Source organism: Struthio camelus, chromosome 3 (genome assembly GCF_040807025.1).
Source record: "Struthio camelus isolate bStrCam1 chromosome 3, bStrCam1.hap1, whole genome shotgun sequence".
In the NCBI taxonomy this organism is placed as follows: domain Eukaryota; kingdom Metazoa; phylum Chordata; class Aves; order Struthioniformes; family Struthionidae; genus Struthio; species Struthio camelus.
Window position 1 is genome coordinate 140,942,471 of NC_090944.1, and position 22,650 is coordinate 140,965,120.

At 48.4% G+C, this 22,650-nt stretch overlaps 1 protein-coding gene across 9 annotated transcripts in view; it reads right to left on the minus strand.

Moving 5' to 3' along the window:
• The window catches only part of LOC104151855 (uncharacterized), a 37,604-nt gene that overhangs the window by 14,643 nt on the left and 311 nt on the right, over positions 1 to 22,650 (minus strand). For 5 of the 9 annotated variants that reach the window (XM_068940692.1, XM_068940698.1, XM_068940696.1 and 2 more), the window contains exon 2: positions 15,130 to 15,310. The exons of 3 other annotated variants lie outside the window; for them this stretch is intronic. The gene's annotated coding sequence lies outside the window, so the exon portion shown is untranslated. Of the gene's footprint in view, positions 1 to 15,129; positions 15,311 to 18,119; positions 18,260 to 22,650 lie in introns of all 9 variants that reach the window. One more of the 9 variants, XM_068940697.1, reaches the window with a different exon arrangement.

A 22,650-nucleotide genomic window follows, 5' to 3' on the forward strand; every position in this document is an offset into this window, starting at 1 on the left:
CCCCAATTTCCCATTCCCTTCCTCTTCAAGGAAGTAGGATTTGTAAAGGCTGCTTCTGCCAGCCTCTACTCTCTCTCCCCCAGCAAGGATGAGGGAAACAAGAATTTTCACAAGCCTAAAGCCTGATAGAGTTGTTTGGCTGTTTTTTGCCAAGGCAAAAAAGAGCATACCCTGTGCTCCCATTCAGTCTTCCAGCCACACTTCCAGGCACAGTGAAGCATTAGATAATTGAGCAGCTATTCCATTCAAATTTAAGACAAAGCATCAATTTCCCCCTGAACTTTGTCAAAAGCATGAGACCCTTTATACTGCAGCTTTTCAGGAAAAAAAACTAAGATAGAGACAAACAATGGAAAACAGCAGCCACAAGGGAAAAATCACCACCCAAAAAAGACTAAGTGAGGAAAGGGAGTTTAAAAGGAGGCATTGGACAGCCTGAACTACAGATACCATTGTAGTTTTTGCTTACAGTATTTTATTAGCAAAGCCATACAGCACACCCACATATCTATCCATACAGCACACCCACATATCTATCCATACCCTCATTCAGGGGTCCACAGCCTTTCCAAGGTCATGCAATAGACCGTTTCTCATTCAAACTAGAGAACAAGTACAGAAACAGGGGCTCTACATCTCATGAAGGTGAAATGCAGCTTCTCACAGAAGCTTTGACCTGTGAAGGGTTCCAGCCCCATAAGGCATCGTTTGAAGCTTGCTCACTCATGCAGTAGAGGATTATTCCTAGCACATCCAGTGATGCGGGGTACCTCCTTCTGAGGAAGGGACCTGAGATGCTTTCAAAAGTCTTGGTCTCTAGACTGGCTAGAGTTCCTTTGTCAGGCAACATCGGAAGGTGTCTAAAGATTAGACATCCAGAAAGGACAGCAGAGATCAGGCACCTCTTTTGAGGGCACTGGTAGCAGATTGATGAGGACTTAACCCAGAGTTCCAGAACATAACAGCCTCAGCACTGCAGCCTTGAGGAGGCAATCTCAACCCCCCAACACCAGCCTCTTGCGATATTTTCCACTCAGGACCAGGAGCTATGTTTGTTTAGTCCACATACCCTTCAGGGTTACCACGGTGTTCCTTTCTGCAACACAATCTTCAAAGCAGAGCCTGCCCTTCCTCCTTTTCTTCCTTCCAACTAATTAGTTTTTAGTGAAACTTATGGCGTTAGCAGTTTTGACCAGGCCTGGTTATTTTGTTGAGGCTTGTCTACAGTTAAGATCTGCAAAGCCTTAGTACCAACACTGCAAGCTCACTCCAGTGCCTGGGGAATCAGCTGAATTGCCAGCTTGCTGGATAATATGACAACATCCTTCTTCTATTTCATTACAGCTTCCAAATGTCTTCTGGCTGGAAGCACCATCAGCACAAGGCTTTGGTAGCATTGCAGTCTAAGGCACATTACTGGCTTGTCACGTAGGTCACACACAACACAATACAGTTGGCTGACTGACCATTCAATCCCAACACCTTTCATCAGTTTTAGAAGCTGTGACTGTCACACTAATTTAAGGATGTGACAACTTATTCAAGTCTTTTGAAAAGACAGTCATATCCTACAGCCCTATATAGGATCATTCTTGCTAAGAATATTCTTTGCTTTTGCAGAGATAGAGAGATTATTACTGCAAAACAGGTTATTTATAGGCTGTGTAATCCATCAGTGTACCATGTGGCCCTGTAAAGCTCCTGTGTAAACACATCAGCAGATAAGGCCCACTTTGAACAGGCACCAGTGTAAGAAAAAGGGAATCAAGGTGAGTCAGAGCTAGCATTAGTTATGAAAACACTTGCCATGACCACAGGTGCTTTCTCTGCAAGACCTCAACAACAACACAAGAAGGAAAAAAATCACAGCTTTCCACTTTTTAAACTAGAAAAACCACAAACCAAACAGTACTTTTTTTTCTCTACAAGGTAGGATAGCACACTCCCAGCATGCAAGGCAGCTTTTTCTTCCTTAGGTGGATTTGAACCACTACAACAACTCCAGTATTTGGCTTCCAGCCTACCATGCTTATCCTTTGCAGGAACAGCAGTTCAGAACTATACAGTGCAATAACAAGGCAAAGTAATAACCCCTGGAGTCATCATTCATTGTGATTACAAGACTGTCCATCATGATTGGGTCACATTGTATCAATAGAGGCTATAAGTCACTGCTGGTTTTACTCATCATGAAAAGAAAGCTTGCCCATTCAGAGGGAGCTATTGAGCCAGAGAAATACTCTCAGCCATACAAATGCCTTCCAGGCACACACCTCACCTCCCTCAGCAGCAGTCACATAGAAGAGCAGCCCTAGGTGATATCACACCCCAACAAAAGCCTGCTGCAACATACTATACAACAAAAAGCAGAAGCATTTGAAGAAAGAGGGTTGAAGTTTTACTGGAAGAAGAGACCTCTCTAGTCACCAGTCACTATATATCATGGGCCATTACACCACAGGTTTACACCCTTTGTACACTTTACTCAGCAAACTCCACTGCAGAAAGCTGTTCCACCTGCCACATTGCAATGCCTCCTATCACTAAATCCCAACAGCCAAAGAAAATTAACATTTAAAAGCCAACAAGATGCCCCCAAAAGACTCTCCTACCCATGCCACTCTGGGCAGCCACAGGAACTCCACTTATCCAGGTAGCCCAGGACTGAGCTTAAATATTGCTGCCAGGCAGTCGGGGGGGAGGGGGGAGGAAGGGGAGGAGGTGAGGCTACTCTGGGCAATTAGGGCCCCCAGGTGCACTGACAGTCCTGAAGACTTGTTGCTTAAAAGGCAGGGCTGCAACAGGCCACTGCATGCTGGAAAGCTCCTTGCTGGCCTGGTAGCCCTTCCTCAGTGGGGCTCTGCCTTTGGGCAGGGCATTGTGTAAAGCACCTCCTGTCCTCTCTGGCATATCTGTCTCGTCCCGACACCTCTGCAGCCACGCGCGGCATCCCGTCCCCCTTCGAATGCGCAGCGAAGCTGCGTCGAGGTCAGGCACGGACCCGGGTTGGGTGTGTGAAGGCAGCCGAGCACGCCGAGTCTTTGGCACTCGCCTTCTCGCTGTCGCGACGGCCAGGGATTATAAGCATCCACGCTGCGGTTTTTGGCATCACCGCCAAAAGGCAGAGCAAGCAGAAACTGCACCTCCTCTTCCTTGGCACTTTGAAATGCGGCATCCGAAAATGAAAGGTGTTTTCCCTATGGCACATAAATCTTGAGGCGTGCCACAATAAAAACAAAAAAATGAAAAAACCATGGACCTGAATGGCTGATACTCTGTGTCTTGAAAAGCTGTTTAAACCAGCACTGGATAGATATAAAATGTCCCCTCTCACTGAGCTGTGGTAGGTAAGTCCTTCAGTTTATTCCTCACCACTGATTGCAGATATTTCTTCTCTTTATATATATTTCTTTGTTTCTCTTGCCCATCTCCTTTCGCTGTGCTTCTTTTGGCATCCCCTTTCCCAGACCCATGTAAAAATCGCTCCCTTAGGTAACAGTGCTTCTAAGCTGGCACGGAGGCAGCTCCCCTCTCGCAGCAAAACCAGCTGACTATTCGCTGGAGAGGTCTGAGCCAGGCAAGGTTGTCTCCTCACTCCCAGCTTTGGGATGCAGCCGACACGCCGCCTGACTGCTTATCTGAGAAAGGTTAATAAAGGAAAAGCCGGTAGGTGGTGTCCAAGAATAGCTTCTGGCTGCAGTAATGCCAGCGAAACCTGTGCTGCACTAAGGGCTTCCTTGTACAGCTGTTGACATCTGCTTTGCTCTGGGGAAAGCGGATGGGAGCTGCAGACGCGTCTCCTTGTACCGCACCTTCAGAGCGACAGTGACTGCCTTCCTGCAATCTCCAGGTTGCTTTCAGCCTGCTCCTCCACAGATCAGCATCCCTGCTGGCCGTTGCTCCTGCAGCTCCTTTCTCCTGAGGTTTCTCCCCTGCTGAAGGCATCTAGGGGACAAATGAGGCTAGCACTGGAACAAGGAGCCAGGGTCTCCACTTCTGTGGTGAAGCACTCGAGGCGAAAAACAGCATGCAGATATCTTCAGGCAACATCTGGGCTGAAAGCCATGTCTCTGAAGCCGCACTTCGCCTGATAATTTTAATCAGGAGATCCATATATTTACATGTGTGTATATCTATGTGTGTGTACACACAACACCCAAAAATGTCAATGACCACTTCAGCTCGGTCTAGTTAAGACACTGAGTTTTTTGAGGTATGTTTATATCAGCCAGCACCTCCATCCAGCAGGGGCAGAAGTGACTGCCATGTGCATTTTTGTCCTGGACAACAAGTAAGAGTAGCATAAGCCCATGCGGCTCTCAGCCCTGCAGCCACAGAGCTGGTCATTGCCATCTTTGGGACCTGTCCAGGAGGGGAAGGAGGAGCTGGGATGGGAAACCCTCAAAAGCGTGGCTTACTACTACTGCTGGAGAAATGGGCAGCAGGGAGCGACTACTGCTGCAGCAAAGGGCTACTTCATCCTTCTGCCAGCAGCACCAGCACCAGCCAGTCTGTTCCCAGGGCTCTGGTGACTGCCCTCATCACTGCTGCAACAGGTAGCCTGGGCTCAGCACTCTGCCTGGCCGGGCAGAGCAGCGCATGGGTATTTCTGCCCTCATGCAAGTCTGCCCCTGCCAGTCCCTCTGCCCTGTCCTGGGTGTCTCCCAGGGAAGCCCTTGGGGCAAGGACTGCCCGCTCTCCCTCACGCTTGCCTGGCACACTGGGCCCCAGACTCACTTGCCCTTAAGCTTCAGTATAGTAAAGATGACAAGTAAATTCTCCAGTAATCTGAGCTAAACCGGTCTCTCTCTCTGTGGCTGGAAACAAAACCTCCGATATGCAGTTACAGGTACCTTCTCTGCCATCCCAGGCAGCCCTTGCCACCGCTGTGCCTGCTTCCCTTCTTGGCAAAGGCAGGTACTGACCAGGGCGTGAGCAGCAAGCCAGCTGCTGACTGTGCGAAAGCGTGTTATTTCTGCTAGGAATAAGAATACCTTCCAGTTTTGAAAGCCTCCCGGTGCTGCAATGCAATGAGCTAAGATGCTAGAAAATCGCACCCAGAGAGTCGACTGGCTTCCTGGAGACAGATAAGTGGCTGCCAGCTCACGCCTGCAGACACATGCCACCATGCTCAGGGTATCACCAGGAGAAGGGTCCGAGACGCTGGAAAGGTCAGGGTTACATTTTGACCCAAAATAGGGAGGTGATGTCACTTATGTAGCAAAGAGTTCAGCTCACTTGCTGAGACACTTTCTGCTGCAACTCCGCAGAAAAACGGTAAGCCAGATGGGTGGAGAGACCTCCAGGAAGCCTGTGGAGATGCCATGAGCACCTTGACTTCCTGAGTTTTTATAATAGCTCTAGTGCATGAGGAAATGGCTCGGTGTAGCTCTGCACCCAGGCTGGGCAGGCCTTTAGGAGACAGAGGGTTTGAATAAACCTGGCCTGGAGTCAATGAGAGGGGTAAAAAAAGATCCTTTCCTCTGCTTTGACACCGTTTATTCAGAACAGGGCATTTTAAGGCTATCCTTCTCTGTTGTCAGCCTTTGGCGAGAACAATGGCTAAACGCTGCCTTTGAAGGATCAGTACCTTGCTTATCTCATCTTTGCACCTCTGAGTACAAACTCTCCTTTCAGGCACGTGGCTCAGCTTTTGGCAACAGGGAGTCCCTCGGCACAGATCACCAGCTGCAGGTCCCAGCTGGGCTGCCCTGTATGGTAAGGGTCAGAGCAAAAAAGGACACGCTTTGCAAAGGAAGACGCCGCAGGGTGAATATCGTTGGGGCGTCATCCGAGGGACGAAAGAGGAGCACCCACCATTCCTGGGTCAGTGCAGCTACGGTGGCAAAGGGGCAGAGAGCGGCTTGGCGAATGGCGTCGTGACAGGAGCACTTGTTTGCAAACAAACTTTAACATTACCGCAGGGACAAACTGTGAGGAACCGTCACGCATCCGACATATAGGTTCCCAACGTCCACCCAAACAGCTCAGTGGGGCACAGGGCTGTCTCAGTGGCCCATGGCCATGCTCAGCTTTGCCCCCCTGGGACCTTTTGTCTTGTTTCTCCCACTGCTGTTGCTCCATAGTAGAGGTGGCAAGGGGACCCGGTGGCACGGATGGGAGTCAGGAAAGCTGGTTTCGGTTCCCAGCTCTGCTACTGCTTTGTTGTATATCCACGAGCAGCTCATTAAGTTCAGCATGCCTCAGCTTTCCCCACTTTAGAGCTGTGATAATTATATTTATCTCTCTTTGTGAAGAGCAAGGGCTTGGAGACATTTGGATAAAAGCCCTCAAAGAGTCAAGTGTCGTTATAGTTATTTATAATAATGTCAGCCCTCCCAGAATTTATAAAATTGTCCTGTTTCGACGACTCTGTTTCATATACAAGGCAGAAAAACCAGAAGCATAATTACAGAGTGGCTTCATATTCTGCTGCAGGCTCCTTACATTACCCGGATTTGGTTAAACCCAGCTAGCCCGCTAGCTACCTTGCACAGGCTCCAGAGGAGCTACCAGCATCGCAATGACACGACCATCACCACAAAGCAACTACGGTTTTTTGTCACAGAACGCTGGTGATTAAAAAGCATCATAACAGCTGATTTCAACTCCTGAAATAACACTGCAAAGTGCTAAGGCACAGGAAATTCTGGAATTGCCAAAAATGATCTTTTTCAAAACAGGAGAAAAAATATAAGATACTGCACTTCAAATGCCCCCCGATTTCTCTTTAGGTGCCTAAATTCCACAGGAAATTTGGGAGCTCTACAAGGCAAATAGTTCAAGCGATACCGAGGTTTCCAGTGATGAGCCACTGCGAGTTTCATGGGAGACTTCCTTTCCAAGGCTGGTAGGGATAGCTTACCCCTTACACGCTGGATGAGCTTGTTTCACAGTCTATAAGGTCCATGCTTAATTCTAGATGTAAGTAACACTCCTGAGGGCTTACAAAGTGTGAGACATACAGAACTCACTGCTTTTGCTGCCAGCCAACATCAAAATGTGAGCGAGCTATAGCCTCTGCATTGACAACAATACTTGCACCAATGCTAATAAATTAAACAGTGCCACGGGACAGATTTCTGGGAGCAAATCGTATGTATTGTTTAATCCTTCAGCAAAGTGCCTGGCCTGGTTTAATCCAGGCCAACTAGTAATCTCCCAAACCAAACCTGGACACGCTTCAGGAGCTGGCGCAGAGCACAGACCTTCCCCGAGACACAGTTTGCGTGCGACCGCCCTGCTTTGGAAGCTCAGGGAGTTATATAGTATGGACCAAAAGCTGGTGGGGCCATAGGACGGGTCCTGCAAATCTCAAAAGCTTGATCCTGCTTCTGGACACACATAAAGGAGATATGTAGCAGAAAGTGTAAATTCGACAGGTCGGATATGTCCTGCTCGAGAAACACGGAGCCTTTTAAAAGCTCCAAAGGAAGAAGAGGGAAGCATCTGCATTTGCAAATGTGTGCGAGTCTGCGTGGGTGTGAGTGTACACATGCACATTCAGGGGAAAAATACTTCCAAGAAAATCACAGAATATCCACCACCAGATTACAAGGAAAAGAGATGCCAAGATCTTTGAATTAATTATTCTCAGTGAATCATTCTTATAGTTTAAAGCCATACCAGCATTTCCAGAAAAACTTTCAGTTCTGTATGTGTAAACAAATGTAAAGAAAACAAACACCTAAGAAAATTTGAAGATAAAAGACTTGAGATAGTAAAATTAAAGATGTTAATTGGACACATTTGCAGAAGCTGCACTCACACAGACTTTGACATTGGTAGCTACGTTTCTACAAAATACTTTAGCTCTGACCTGATAGTCTCAGTCAGCTTAAACCTGCAGACTAGAAATCCTCTTGCCACAACCCACCTATAGTTTGCAGACTGACTCAGCAAAGCACAGAGGTGCATGTTTAGGTGACACTGAATTTTATATTTGTGAAGGTATTTAACCGCCTCAGGTCTGGGTTTAAACACCTAATTAGAGGCAAGCACCTGCCTTCCCCCAACCCACTCTCCAATTCTCTTCATTCCTCACCAAGGACACCGGCGTCTTGCCTTTCCCACCACAGCTCCATATCAACACTTCCAGTCTCCTCCGTGTACAAAAGACCAAAATGTTTCATATTTCGCTCCCCATATGTAGTCGGTGGTTCTGAAGCCTTGAAGTGGTACACCTTCCAAAATAAGCAAATAGTCTTAAGAACTAGTGGGAAGAAACAGGGCAGAAATTTTATAATGTGTTTATTTTACTTTACACCTTTAGATTTATAGGTGATGAACTCACTGATGATAATCTATTATCTTTGGCTGAACAAAGAGTTTTGCCTGAAAAGGTAACCAATGGATTGTAAAACTTGATCTTAATTATCCCACGGTTTTAGGCGTTATTCAGGTGGTGGTAGAAAATGTCAATCAATCAGCTTTACCCCTCTGTTTTCCAGCAAACCACATGGCAAGTGTGTCTACAAGAAAAGCACACTCACAGGGTAGGCAATGAACACGTTAGGGTATGTCACTGTGATTCTTCCTACCAGAAAAACCGTGGTTTGCTACTGCACCATTGCTACTGTAATACTGCATCTCTAAGAGATTGTGTCAGCCAGAATAATAAGCCAAGACACACATTAAGTCTTTCCCAGGGAAGGGGTTTATTAACACCATAATATTTTCTTTCCCTATCAAGTGTTTATTCAGGCCCACTCCAAATGTTGAAAAAGATTAAAGACTCTTTGAAAAGATTTCACACCTTCTGATATGGCCAGAAGAGACGAGGGAGAAAGGAAAAGGCTGTGCAATAACAGACACGTGCTAATGCATTTCAACAAAAACATCTCAGCCTGGAAAGTTGCTACTAAGATCGTTCACTGCCAGCAGGGCAATGTGCCAAAATGCTTCTGAGATGTGACTGTGGTTGTACACAACCAGTAAGAAAATGTCTCACATGCCAGTGGGAGCCTCTGTCACTGCAGTACGAAACAGAGGGAATGCAAACGACAGCCTTGCCTCCTTGCTCAGAAGACGAACACTCACTCCCTGAGCCTGGATGCAACCTAGCAAAGTGGGAGACTGGGGGAAAGGAGGAAGCTCATTCTCCAACTTAGAAATAGCAAAAATCGTACATATGAGTTCTTCAGAAACTGTCGCTATCAAAATGAAAAATCTGGCCTAGTTACATAAGACTTCTGCTGTGTCAGACGAGCTCTGCTTCAGTGGGAGAAGGACATGACAGCGCCTCTGGCTGGGATGCCAGGGGTTTAATTACCGGCTCTACCGCCAACATCCCGGGCAACCTTGTACAAGTCATGACATCAGTCGGCAAATCTGTTTCAAGTCTGGGAAATTAAGCTGAATTCTTCCTGTCCCCCACCCTCTCTCCTGCCTACGTAGACTCTACGCCTTCCTGGGCAGAGCTGCTCCCTGGCAAGGTATATCCATACAGCGCTAAGTGCAGAGGGAGAGGGATGGGCTGAAATAAAATCCCCACTGGAGAATGCTAATGGATTGTCTTTTCCCTCACTTGGTTTCACGTTTTTCCTTCACAGGCTTCCCATGCTGCCTTGGCCTCGAAGACCTCTCCTGCAACTGGAGCCCACATCAGCCAGCAATAATGTCTGTCCAAAGGGGAAAGAAACCCAAAACCTTTCAAGACAGAGCTTTTTGGCTCTCCTGGTGTATTTTGTGCTTGTCATCTGTTTACAGGGAAACGTCCTCAGGGTAGGAGCCTTCTGTGTCTCGGATGTATTGCACATTCTGTTGGTATGTATCAAACAATAAAGCTGTTTTTAATTAAGACTAGCTGAGCAGAGATTGATGTCTAACACTTGCAGTGGGCACCGTGCCCGGGTGGGTGGGAAGCAGGGTGGCAGTCTGGGGATGTGCTGAGGACCTCAGTCTGATAGATCCAAAGGGAGATTCATCTAACGCACGCTGGGCATTTACACCGTAAGCAATTGATCTCATTCCCCTGGGCTCCTTTTATCCTCAGCAGCTAGAAATGGGTTTTTCTAGGCCACAGTTCATCCCGCTCTAAAATAGGTGTTGAAAATACATCAGGCTCTTCACTTCCTAGAAATTTTTCTCTTTAAAGGGAGTCTCTGGTATCTAGCTGTTGGTGCCCGCTGTGGATAGCTGAAGGTCATGAGATGAGCTGGACGCCAATCCACTTGACCCCTCGCAGTTCCCATTTCCCTGTCTGTATGGTGATGGTGAGGACTTATCTGAATTGGGGGCCTGTGAATGAAAAGTAGTGCCAGGCTTGTTTTATTTACAGTTCTATTCAATTACAGTACCAGCTTTCCCGACATACAAAGAAAAAATGCTGTTGCTAGCATAACTGATAGTGGTTCCCCGAACCACACAAACGTTTTTATGCCAGCATAATCACATGTGCCCCTACTATACTAGGCCTTTAACAGACAACATTGAACTGCCATTAAAAATAACTATCTCCCCAAGTAACATTGTTCCACAAAAAGTATTTCTAAAGGAGCTGTACCACAGGCAAAGAAGACAAGATATATATCCCTGTCAGACCACACAGGAGAAAGATTCACCTGTATCTTGCTGACACTTTTGTGCTGTAGAAAGCCTGCTAGATTAGGATGTGGATTTACACATTTGAAAAAAAAAAAAAAAAAAAGCTATGCAGCATTCTCTGGCACAACACTGAGGAGATTAATGTGATAGAGTTGCTCTAACGGAATAAAAGCTTAGTACAGCACCATCATTATTTTATATTGACACAGAATATTCACAGGGTCCGTCCATTTAACTACTGTACTACTTCCATAATGGGGTTTTGTGTGCCCCATCACTCCACTTTTCTGCTTTTGGAAATACCTTGATGGATCATCTGAATTCTTTTTTACAAAGTCGCTGAAATCACTGCAGCTACTGAAACAAGCAACAGGAACCACGTCCATTTCTGGACCACTGTAATGTGCTATTCAGGACATGGACTCTGGGAAAATATCGCAACATTGGCTTTGAAGGGCAAATGGAAAGATCAACTCTTCTGCAGATGGTTTGGTCAGTAAATGCCCTTGCCTTCCAGCAGTCCTAGTTTAAAAGGCATAGTGCTTCTTTAGGAATAGGGCATGCTAGTAAGGAGTAGCTAGTGACCTCAATATTAAACTAACTATTAAACGTGGCCGTTGCAACACAGGGCAAAAACTTCATTTTTTTACCACAGATGGCTTTGGGAAGAAGGTTGTAGAGGCCACCATTCAGGACATTCAAGCAACTCAAAGCAAGGTTGCCCTTGGAAAGCCCTCTTCAGCTGAGAAGATACTGACACTCTGGGAGCTGCCTGCCAGAGCTCAAAGTGCAGGAGGAAGCCACAGAGCAAAGATGGGGAGATCAGGAAAAAGGAGTGACATGGACACGTTGGTAGGAGCTGGAAGACACTCGGAGGAAGGAACAGCTGGGAAACCGGCTTTATTTATTCAGTGCTATAGAAGCAAACAAGGTAGGTCCTCCATCAATAACAACTACTCGCCTCTGGTGTTTGGGCCTCAGATTGGCAAAGGGTTTAGGTAGGTGACAGCAGCTTCCACACCTTCCTTTGAGGTACCTGGCTCCAGACGTGGAGGTCCTAAACCCAGGCTAATCACCTGCACCTCTGATATAAGCCACAGGGAAAGGCAGGCATCTAAAAATAGGATTTGCAGCAACAGGTGGGTAATTGCAATTAACACCTAACCAGTAACAAAAGCTAAGAAAAGGGGCCTCCCTGCCTCCCTGAGGCGGATTTTGAATCCCTCTGGTATATGGGCACAAGACCAGAGATTTGTTCCTTGCTTTACCTCTTACATTGTCAGTGCTGATCAAGAGGATCAGGACGCTACCAAAGGTGAAGGAGATAGGAAATGCCATCCTCAGCCTAGCAGTGATTGAACTAGCATCTCCTTTCAAAGCATTCTTATCATCAGGACTGAGGGAAATATTCCCCCGCTTCTCTTGACATAGGCCACAGGATAGCGAAGAAGGTAAGGTTCGTGAAAGGGAAAGGATGAGAAAGATGTCTAGCCCGGTAACATGGCTGTTCTCCTGGTAAGGTGTGGAGAAGAGAGGCCTCTAGGTAGCTGTCCCTTCTCCACTATCATCTGTACGTTTTCTCCAAATGACTCTTTATGAACAACAGTCTCAAGCTTTCAAGTCTATAAAGCATTGTTGGTCTGAGGAACATAGTGGTAACTAGTATAAAGCCTCTGTGTTAAGAGAAAATCATTAATAAAGTACTTGGGGATCTAAAACATTCAGTAGCCAGCCAGTAGAGTGGGAGTCACTGGTAATGAGGGAGGCTTTCCCCTCCAGATGAAACACCTCTCCAAGAGTAACCAGACACACAGGGATCCCACCCACCAGAGCACCTAGTAAACGTTCCACTCACAACGTACAGACAGAAACAACTTTGTTTAGCAAATTTACTTTAACTTGCAAACTCTGTGTTGACGTCCTATAATTTAGAGTCTTCAGTGCTTTTGAAAACACAGTGTTTCTACGTGCTTGGACAGAAAGCATGTCAGAGGTAGGAGACCTAGTTTCAGCGCCACTGGCTCAGAGTTTTTGCTTGGAAAATGGGCCTCAGTTTTCCTATCTGTAAAACTGAAGTACTACTAGGTCTTTGAGGTCTGCCCATAAATAACGCCTCTGAGACCTGTAACCACAAAAATGTGAGGAGATGCACTAATAACAGAGATGCTAAACAGTATTATAGGTTGCATGGTACAATGTGCCATAATATTTAAAACATAAAGAAAAAACAGTGTGTCCAGTTGATACTACATTTGAGACTATTAATCTGAGCAGCAAATGTATTCAGTTCTGTTGGCAGACACCACAGAAGAGACACACAAGGTAAAGAACCGGCAGGCTTTCTAGCAACATTAATCCGCATTTATATAGCACGTGTCATTTGATGATCTTGAAAAGTTTATTATGAAAACTCTCACAATGCTCCTGTGGGCTAAGAACACAATGCTGCGTCTTTTTAATTGATGGGTAACGTGGGCTTCATCAAGAAGAAAGAGCTGAAGGTCAAAGGAGGTGAACGGCAAAGGTAGACAACCTGCCTCTGCTACCCATCTTTTGCAACACTTGTCTGCAGAAACAGAAAGCAGACAGGGATGTGCTGTTAATCAGAAGGTTACGCTGCAATCTATTTCAAAGCAGTTATCATGAACAATAACTATCAGTTGTGTAGCATAGCTTATGACAAGACTGTTCCCTGCGCCAAGAGCTGACCTCCCAAGGACAGCACGTCCAGCTGCGCCCTGCGCAAGGAAGCGGCGCGAGGGGCAGCCGTCTTTGCATACGCGCAGCTGAGCCACTGGAAGCACTCCCGAAATACCGTGGGTTTTCTTCAGAGCAGCTGTCTCCAACTTTTGGTCTGCTGACCTGTGGCATCCATGGCCTACTTTCAAGGAGACCATTAAAGCAAAGGAAAGCAACCTATTACCAGTAGGTTTCAATTTACGGTCAAGGAGGCTGAACAGCCATTCAAAACATTTTCAGAGTTCAAAATCAAGAAGGGTTGAAAATCACTACTTCGGATTTTCTCACCAAAACCTTGTTCAACCTCCCCCTCTCTGGGTTACAAGATATAACAGGACAAAGTCCCAAGGCAGTATGGTTGCAGGCATACATAAACCTGCTCACCAAAAGGTAGGATTCATTCATCAAAGGAATAACTTAAGTGGGTCTCACTTCATAGTGAGCCTCTGAGGGCTCAAAAAAAAGATGCAGTTACATAGAGTTGGAAGTCCAATTTTGTGTCTCCCCTTGGAAGTCCCCTAGCATCTCCCTTTTTCCAGTAAGATTAAACAATGCTGGCTACCAAATCAACACCATGAACATCCTTGCTGTACCACCTTTTATCTGCTTGCAGGACTCTACAAAGAAAAAATAAGTTTAAAAGTACAGACTTTACAATAAGTGCTGACTGATTGCAAAGTTGTGTGGGGTAAGATACATTATGATAAATATATATATATCCTATATTATGGTGCCAAAACATGTATGTCTGTGTGTGCGTGCATGTGCATGCAAGCGTGTGTACCCTGTGACTTGACTGGCTCATTCTGATTATGTCTGGCACAAAGGCAGAGGGTTCAAAAATCCTCAAGCACCCGCAAGTTTTGTGAAAGCAGACGCCAAAGCTGAGGAGCCAGATCTCCAAGAGAGCCTTTGGTGAGGGAAAGGCCACAGTGGCACCCCATGACCGCACCATCAAAAGCCAACATCAGACAAACCCCAGACTACTCTTTAGACACAAAACTACAGGAAATCAGGCTTCGCTGGCTCCACAGCTTGTGGCACAATATGCTACTTTTCCTGCAGTGTCACTGTGCCTTCATTGCACTTGGGACCTGAGCTGTCCTGATTAAGTTAGGAGAGGTTTGGTCTCCTCTGTTCCCTCATCTCTGCCCGCAGTACAGGCTCGGGAGACTCTTGTCCCGCTTTGCCACTGGCCTGCTAAGCCACTCACTTTCCATCTCACCACCTTTGTTTCCTTATCTTGGAAATGAGGATTATGACCTCTGTAAGACACTTTGATGTCCACCGATGAAGCGTGCTGTAGCACATATAGGTGTTCTCTCTATTTTAAATGCTAGATAAGACATTGCCATATTTTTCTTTTGTTTATTCAACTTTATTTTTAAAAATGGAAATCAATAAACAACCCTGTGAGGTAAAAAAAAAAAAAAAAAGAAAGAAAACACTTTAGACTGACCTTCCCTGTGAAGATAATTGTGGGTCAGAAAGTAATTTTGAAACAACAGATGGCCAAGTGCAATGCTTAGAAACTATAGGGAAGAACACATTTGTCCACGGTTGCAATTGCAATCTACCCTATGGTTCACTGTTGCAATAGTCCTGTTCTTTTCCATTTTCTAAGTCATGTACTCAATGTAACTTGCTTCCTAAGTTAATTATTTAGTTTACTCTCAACTGCCGCAGCACACAGCAGGACGCCTGTCAGAGCAAAGTGTTACTAATGGACGATTCCTCATATGATCCAAACGGGAAGATGAGTTCAGACTGTAACAACACCTCAGTGAGAATTCAGCACCAGAAAGCTATGTGCAAAGGCAGTAAAACCCTTGCTTAATTACCTACCCAGGGAGACGCAATAAAGCTGCATTGGTCCAAAGCAGAGTTTCCATCTACCCATTTCTTCTCAGGACTGGCCTTGGTTCCCGCCAAGGCAGATGTGTTGACTGAGCCCAGGTCTTTTGAAGTCGCTCTTGGAGAATGAGGAGCAGTCACCAGAGTCTTGTGCGTTCATTCAGAGCTGCACCTGCAGATTTTTGGGACTCAGTCAGATACTGGCTGCATTTTCACTGGGCTCTGCTCCTAATGCACAAAACCAGCACAGCGGTTTGGACCAACCAGCATATACCCCAGCATATCCGCTGAGACACTGCCTTGCCCACATGCAATTGAGTGCAGGATCTCCTCTGCATATAGCTTTAACTGCTGGGGCTGGCAGTTAAAATGTAGAGATCTGATCCTCTCATGGTCAAGCTTTCATTTGCCGGAATACATTTGAAAGAGAAAATAATTGTCAGCAGAAAAGCATAGTAAAAATTGAAATAATAAGATAGGTCTTTCAACTTATAAATAGAGAATATTTTCTTTGAAGCTTCTAATTATAGTAAACACCCCCCACCCTGTCCTTCAGATCATATAAAGTAACAGGAAGCCTCTTCCAGATGGAACAATCACTAGTAATTCAAAACGTATGTAGAAAGACCTTTTGGCATGCTGATGCTTAACGGGTAAAAGCCCTTTTGCAGTCTTCTTCCACATCCTTTGGCAGATACCTTGCAGGCATGATGAGCTGACCCCTCCCCAAAATTCATGAGGCCAGCCTAAAAATCACAATCTTTAAAATATATATGTAACGGCTCCTCTTTATTTGCCGCTGGATTTCAGTTCTTATGAAAGTAGCTATATTCTCAAACTGCTCTCCATATTCGAAAGCTAGAAATTGCCTCTTCAGAAAAAATAAATGTGTGAAAAAATAAACGCCAGGTATTTGTGAAATGTCAAAGACCCCAGAACTGAAACTGAAAGGAAAAAGAGCTAAAATCATGAGAGTCACATTAATAGCGTGAGAGGCGGCAACACACAGGAGGCCCTACATAAGATACAGTAGGAAAAACCAGCCTCCAAGCCCAGTCTGTCCCTTGCAGATGCCTCCAGTTCCCATCACAGGTTTGCAGGTAGTACAGCCGCCTGCCCCATGCGTTTGGGTATCGATTCTCTGTGAAAGGGATTGGAAGAGCTAAAAGATCCTGAATATGATCAGTCATCAGCCAATAAATAATGCCTCATCTGATCTGCATTTAAGCATGTACCCTTGGCTCCTGGTGCAGAGTCCAGTAAATAATCTGCAAGACAAATATTTCTGATATATACGTTTTGCAGCAGACATGCAGCAGGTCTGTGTGTGATCAAATGACTCACTCACCAGGCCCACCTCTGCACACGAGTTTACTCGATCGCTGTTCCCGAGAGCCCCAGAAACCTGACTTCACTACTGAACTCATGCACAGTGAGAGTTTGAATCCTTAAGGGCAAGGCTCAGACCAGAACATCTCAGTGATCAACAACAAAGAAAGTCACAAGAAATAAATGTCAAGTTTTAACTTTTAAACTGGGAAATGATCTGTATAAATGTTAGCCAATACAAAAAGGCAAATCAAGAGGTGGGTGCTGCTCTGGGTGCCAGATTCCTGCATCCGTCCCTGAGAACCGGACAGCATTACCCTGTGAAAACGCACAGGTGCATCACACACCCTCCCGGCACTATCCATACCAATATCGGTCATTTGTATTTCCTGTGAGCAAGCGTGGGAGGGCAGGCTTATGAACACTTCCATGGGTATGTGGTGTGTGAAGAGGTCACCCTGCACTTTAGTCCTGGCATGCAGTAGCTGAACGCTTTGAAGCAACAGCAAGAGGGGAAGTACAGCGTCTCCCACTCTGCTTTCCCGTCCGCCGCTGACTTCCATCCTCAACTGGATGGCAGGTCATCAGCACCAGCCACTCCAAACCCCTGCTTTGGGCACCGGGTGAGTTTCTGCAAGGTTGGGCTTGGTGCCCCAAACCTGCCAGCTGTATATCAGCACTGCGAGAGTCCAACAGTAACTCTGAAAGGGAGGAAATCCTCTGGACTATTTTGCAGTTAAAACATCGTAAAACGTTTGGCTCCAGCCACTGCTTGCTCATGTGAATAAAACTTACTGCCAGACTTTCTTCTTTATCTTATTACTCAGCTTTTTCAGAGCCTTACGAAAACCAGGACTTCTTCAGTGCCTTGCCACACAGAAACCAAAGGAAGCTTCCATGAAACCAGCAAACACCTCCCATCTTCTCACCAATGTCATTAAAAAAAAAAACCAAAGCAGAGAGGTTGCAAGTCAGCCTATAAACCCAGGCGTGATGAGGAGCAATGTCAGTGGTAATGGGGCAAGAAAGGCAGGGTAATTACACCACACCAAAATTGCGATCGTGCTGCATTCCTTTTCGGTGAAGGCCAGCTAAGAATTAGATACACCTCTTTAAATCATCAAAGGGAGTGGCTGTAAGATACAAGGTGCTCGGATTAAGATGAAGTTCTGGGTTTGCCAGTTCTCAGCCATGGCTTTGGTGGCTGGGCAGATCCACCCAAATGGTGTACGCACCGTGCCACTTCTTTTTAATTCATATACAATTCTCAATATTTTAAGAGTCCCAGCAAAGGGCTGTACAAACCCAGAACAGGAAGGCAATAGCTAGTTGCAAACCGTTTTTGCAAAAGGTTTTTTGTACCTGGTCAACCAGTCAAGTTCAGTAACTCATATCTCTCAGCTTTATTTCAGTGGGACACAAATATTTATCATCTCACTCCAGCTGCTACCATCAGATCTGTAAGCTCAGGCCTTCAGGAATAAGCATGAAACCTCAAGAGCTTTCCTGTCAGGGAGGTTGGTACAAATATTCAGCAGTGCCCATTTTGCATGGATGATTTAACAAAACCGCAAGGGTGAGGGGATGGATTTGGCTCAGACCTCTCCCTCTTTCAGAAGAACAAACACAGTAGGTCAGGTTGCAACACCCACCCGGGGCCTTTGCAGAGGGGGACCATGGGGAAGCTCCCACTGGGGTGGATGACACAGTGCTGCCCAGGAAGGCAACTTTGCTCCTTAGGCTGCTGGGCGGTGCAAAGGTGGATGGACCTCTTCTGCAGGAGAACGCCTCCCTAGAAGAAACAGAAATAGCTGTCCCATAGTCTGACAGCAGGGGCAAAGCTCCTGGCTCCCTCACCTCCAGTTTTGCCTTTTTGGTGGTGTAATCAGGCCATTCAACACCCTCCTGGGCTGTTGTGGAGCGAGAGGAGAACGTGGCACAGAAACAGAAAGGCATGGACGGTCAGTTCCTTAAAAGTATGGGACCTCCTTCCCCCCATCATACCCTCATACTGCAGGTTGTCCCAATCAATTCCTCCGAGGCCAACAGAACAAATGTGGCCTTTATTCTAGTTTCTGGAAAACAAGCCAAAAAGGACAAACACAAGGCAAAGCAGCTAGCCAAAGGGCTAAGTCTTTCTCTTTAATTATTCAGAAATGAAAAAGTTCAATTAAAAAGAGCAACAAAACAAAGACATAATAATAACCAATCTCCTCACAAGAACTCACGCTTTGGCACAGAGGACCGGCGGACCTGATTTTGTGTCCACTAAATTTATTTTCACTCAATAAATAAAGTGGCTCCTTCTACAGCAGAGGGAAAGATGATGTGTTTTAAGAAGAGCTCCTTGGGCATCACCTAACACCGTACCACTAAAGAAAAACAAAAAACTTAGGGTGATTTCTGTTCTCTCTTAGGCCAAGACAAAAAAACATAATGCAGCTGGCATCAGCATTGGTGAGGGCAGAGGTGAGCAGCACACATGAGCTGACAAAACCATCAAACTCACTCCAGTTCCTCTTTGCGATGAGCTTGTGAATGCACTCTCCTCACCACTCAAAAGCCAACCATTTTTAATGTGTGATGGTTTCGTGTTACTGCATCGTTTATGAATGCAGTCTCCTGGCATTATTTGAGGAAGGTGCTCTTCCATGTGGTCACAGCTGACACCCAATGTTTTGGCAAGAAGAAAGCAGGCCGGTGGTTTTTCTGTACTGAGATCTGGACAGCACCACGGGGATCCCCACTGCCTTTGTGTCTAGCTGCACTGGGACAAGTAGAGAAGACCTGATTCGAGTATGTGACTTCCTGCAGAGCTGTATGTACAAGCATAAACTTCTGTCTATAAGCCTTATCATCTCCCAGGTGAGCATCCAGAAGTGAAAATACTCCCAAATGAGTGGGCATTACCGAAAAAGTAACCAAGCATCTCAACACTTGCACAATCTTTACTTGTTCTCAGCAGCTCTTGATTCCTCGAATGGCATCACCTCATGATTTCCCCACGCATTTCCCCACGGACACACACCTTCATACTGAAACCCGAAATATTGCAATGACTTAGTCCTTCCACATCACTTTATACAAGGTAAGTAATCAATCCTGATAGCGCCTCAGTGAAGGAAGGACAGGGACACTCCTCAACCCAACCCAACGCACAGGTAAATGGAGGCGCAGAGAAGTCAAGTGACCCGAGTAAGGTCCTGCAGTCAGAACTTAATGCCAGGTTTGACAACTCCAGAACTAACACCAGGTTGGATGACTCCAGAATTAACACTGGGTTTGATGACTCCAGAATTTGGCATTCCGGTACAAGGGGCAGAAAACAAGCTGAGCCCACTCACTACATCATGTTGCTAAAGGGATGCTTGTGTCACCAAACCCTAGCTGTGGGGAAGTGAGAATAAAGCCCTCTTGAAATCCCCCCCAGGACCCTACACTCACACATGGCATCATTACTGCATGCTCCCTGGGACAGGCCACCGGCACCGTGGTAAAGGTGAGGGATGCAGAGTGTGGCAAGACAGCCACAAGGAGAGCCGGTGGCCTTAGAGGCAGCTTTGCAATTTTCTCCATAAAGTATCGAGGAGTCCTAGGCAGGCCCCTGGATTGCACAAACGCCACTGAGGGAAAATGGGAGCCACTTCCCTTTATAACAGCACATTGCATAAGGAAGGACAAGGCACGCAAACAGGACCCCTCTGCAATGAGCAATCGATAGCCGACCGGCTTACACAATTAGCTTAAGTCATTATGAAGTTTGTGGTGAGGATTTCAAAGCACCTGCTGGGCGACATGGCTGGGAGACAGCTGCCCGTCCAGCAGCGCGCAGCGCTGGGTGCACGCTCGCCGCCTCGTCCCGCGGGCTGTGCTACCGCCTGGCAGGGGGGCACCTGCCTCACGGGAGTGTTTCAGGACGTGGTGTCTCCCCAAGCCCCAAAGGAGACCCCCGAGAGGGCTGCTGGGGCTCCTCGCCTACGCCCCGGCCCCGGCCGCCCTTCCCGCGGCCCTCACGCCTCAGCGCCCTGCTCTGGCCAACGCCAACCCCAACGCCAACCCCAACGCCGTGCCAGCCCCAGCTCGCCTCCAACCCCATCCCCCCTCGCCCTCATCCCCGCCCTCATCCCCTCCTCTCCCTCCATCGCTCCCTCCCCGATCTCTCCTCTCCTTGATCCCCTCTTGATCCCTCCTCTCCCTGATTCCTGCTCCCTCCCCGGATCCCTCCTCTCCCCCAGATCCCTCCTGTCCCTTATCTCCTCCTGTCCCTTATCTCCTCCTCTCCCTCGACCCCTCCTCTCCCTCGACCCCCCTCTCTGATCCCTCCTCTCCCTCGATCCTCCTCTCCCTCGACTCCTCCTCTCCCTCGATCCCTTCTCTCCCTCGATCCCCTCTCTGATCCCTCTTCTCTCCCCAGATCTCTTCTCTCTCCCTGATCTCCTCCTCTCCCCGATCTCCTCCTCTCCCTCGACCCCTCCTCTCCCCAGATCCCTCCTGTCCCTCAATCCCTCCTGTCCCTCAATCCCCTCTCTGATCCCTCCTCTCCCCCGGATCCCTCCTCTCCCCCGGATCCCTCCTCTCCCTCCATCCCCTCTCTGATCCCTCCTCTCCTCGATCTCCTCCTCTCCCTCGATCCCCTCTCCCCGGATCCCTCCTCTCCCCCAGATCCCTCCTCTCCCCTGGATCCCCTCTCTGATCCCTCCTCTCCCCTGGATCCCTCCCGCCCCTCGATCCCTCCTCTCCCTCGATCCCCTCTCCCCGGATCCCTCCTCTCCCCCAGATCCCTCCTCTCCCCCGGATCCGTTCTCTCCCCCGGATCCCCTCTCTGATCCCTCCTCTCCCCAGATCCCTCCTCTCCCCGATCCCCTCCTCTCCCCAATCCCCTCCTCTCCCCCGGATCCCCTCTCTGATCCCTCCTCTCTCCCCGGATCCCTCCTCTCCCCCAGATCCCTCCTCTCCCTCGATCCCCTCTCTGATCCCTCCTCTCCTCGATCCCCTCCTCTCCCTCGATCCCCTCTCCCCGGATCCCTCCTCTCCCCCGGATCCCCTCTCTGATCCCTCCTCTCCCCCCAGATCCCTCCTCTCCCCCAGATCCCTCCTCTCCCTCGATCCCCTCTCTGATCCCTCCTCTCCTCGATCTCCTCCTCTCCCTCGACCCCTCCTCTCCCTCGATCCCCTCTCCCCGGATCCCTCCTCTCCCTCGATCCCCTCTCTGATCCCTCCTCTCCTCGATCTCCTCCTCTCCCTCGATCCCCTCTCCCCCGGATCCCTCCTCTCCCCCGGATCCCCTCTCTGATCCCTCCTCTCCCCCGGATCCCTCCTCTCCCTCGATCCCCTCTCTGATCCCTCCTCTCCCCGGATCCCTCCTCTCCCCCGGATCCCTCCTCTCCCTCCATCCCCTCTCCCCGGATCCCTCCTCTCCCCCGGATCCCTCCTCTCCCTCGATCCCCTCTCTGATCCCTCCTCTCCTCGATCTCCTCCTCTCCCTCGACCCCTCCTCTCCCTCCATCCCCTCTCCCCGGATCCCTCCTCTCCCCCGGATCCCTCCTCTCCCTCGATCCCCTCTCTGATCCCTCCTCTCCCCCGGATCCCTCCTCTCCCTCGATCCCTTCTCTGATCCCTCCTCTCCTCGATCTCCTCCTCTCCCCGATCCCCTCCTCTCCCCCGGATCCCTCCTCTCCCCCGGATCCCCTCTCTGATCCCTCCTCTCCCCCGGATCCCTCCTCTCCCTCGATCCCCTCTCTGATCCCTCCTCTCCCCGGATCCCTCCTCTCCCCCGGATCCCTCCTCTCCCTCCATCCCCTCTCCCCGGATCCCTCCTCTCCCCCGGATCCCTCCTCTCCCTCGATCCCCTCTCCCCGGATCCCTCCTCTCCCCCGGATCCCTCCTCTCCCTCGATCCCTTCTCTGATCCCTCCTCTCCTCGATCTCCTCCTCTCCCCGATCCCCTCCTCTCCCCCGGATCCCTCCTCTCCCCCGGATCCCCTCTCTGATCCCTCCTCTCCCCCGGATCCCTCCCCGCCACAACAGCCGCCGGGCACCGGCGAAGCGGAGCGCGCCGCCGCCGCCGCCGCCGCCCTGCCCGCCCCCCCGCGCCCAGGGGCAGGGCTCGCCACCCTCCCCGCCAGCCGCGACAGCGCCCGCCGCCTCCCCTTCTTCCTCCTCCTCCTCCTCCCTCCCCTCCTCC